This window comes from Esox lucius, chromosome 17 (assembly GCF_011004845.1).
Source record: "Esox lucius isolate fEsoLuc1 chromosome 17, fEsoLuc1.pri, whole genome shotgun sequence".
Taxonomy (NCBI): domain Eukaryota; kingdom Metazoa; phylum Chordata; class Actinopteri; order Esociformes; family Esocidae; genus Esox; species Esox lucius.
In genome coordinates, this window is record NC_047585.1 from 25,354,571 (window position 1) to 25,355,793 (window position 1,223).

Consider the following 1,223-nt stretch of genomic DNA (forward strand, 5'->3'; position numbering starts at 1 on the left):
GTAATTGCTGCAATGTTTACTTGGTTATACCATATTTACTTATTCACCAACTTTTATGTTTATTTTGAGGATGGAGCAAGCACAGCACTCCAAGGCACCAGAGAGGTACTCCACGCCACCATGTGGAGGACTGCTACATTCACTTAACCCAGGTGCTTAACCTCTGTTATTAAAGCATGTTTGCTTTCAATTTTATTTGTCAATTCTTATTTATTTTTAAGGGCAAGAAGGCAGAGATTGGGGGACATTTTGGCTCTGCACATGAGGGTAAAAATGAATATTTTGGTGGAAACTGCAATTTATTGAGTTCTGAGGAGTGTAAAATAACCTGATATTTAGGACTGAATAATAAACTGTTTGTCTTTACTTTCAGAACATTTGGAGAAGATCAAGCAGCTGATTTAACAGAATGTCTAGCTGAGGGCACAATTGGATCTACAGTCAGGTAAAAACAAGACTATAGTTAGGCTACCATCTTGTTTCATCATAAAACATTTAATTTGTCTGAATTTGTGCCCTTTACTAAAATGCTAAATACTTCACAGCCTTTCTGAAATTACATGTATAAGGCAGTTAGTTATCTTTATTTCACTATTAAAATACTGAATTTTTTTTGTGCTTTTTAGCTTCAGATAAATGGCAACTGAAGAGAATGTCGAGCTAAAGGCACAAAGCCAGCTTTAAGGAGCTTTTCTTCAGGACTATTCTTCAAAGTAAGTTACCTTGTAAATGGCTATTAGATTTTTGTGGTTAATTTATTACTTTTTCTCAAAAACATGTCAGACCATTTAAGTACAATATTTGATTACTGTATTACAGGAGCAGTAAGGAAGAATCCTTCCTACTGGGGTGCAACTGACAAGGCTATCCAGAACCATTTCACCAGGTACCCAAAAGGGGCAGCTGTCTGTGCAGGTGGGAGAAGACGTTGCAGGGTTACCAGGGACCTGCCGTGAATATGAATGACACAACTCCTGCACAAAACCACAATGCCACATGCTTGGATTCCGGCCCTTGCTTATTTAGTACTTTATTATGTTTATTTGGTACTTTTTCACACTCAAATATTGTGATTTTTCTATATTTGTTGCTGGACAGATGTATATTGCACATGTTTAGATTTTTTCAATTATTTTTCACATGTTTATTTTGTATGCTTGCTGTATAATGCATATGCTTTTTTGTATGCATCTTGCACTATTTGAAATAAATGTACATGTGAT

General features: G+C 35.8%; 1 long non-coding RNA gene across 1 annotated transcript; it reads left to right on the forward strand.

The window, feature by feature from the left end:
• Positions 1-394: 394 nt before the first annotated feature.
• Positions 395-901, forward strand: LOC117592899. Its single transcript, XR_004574633.1, has 3 exons — positions 395-445; positions 627-713; positions 820-901. It is a non-coding gene; the product is annotated as an uncharacterized LOC117592899 (long non-coding RNA).
• The last annotated feature ends 322 nt before the right edge of the window (positions 902-1,223 follow it).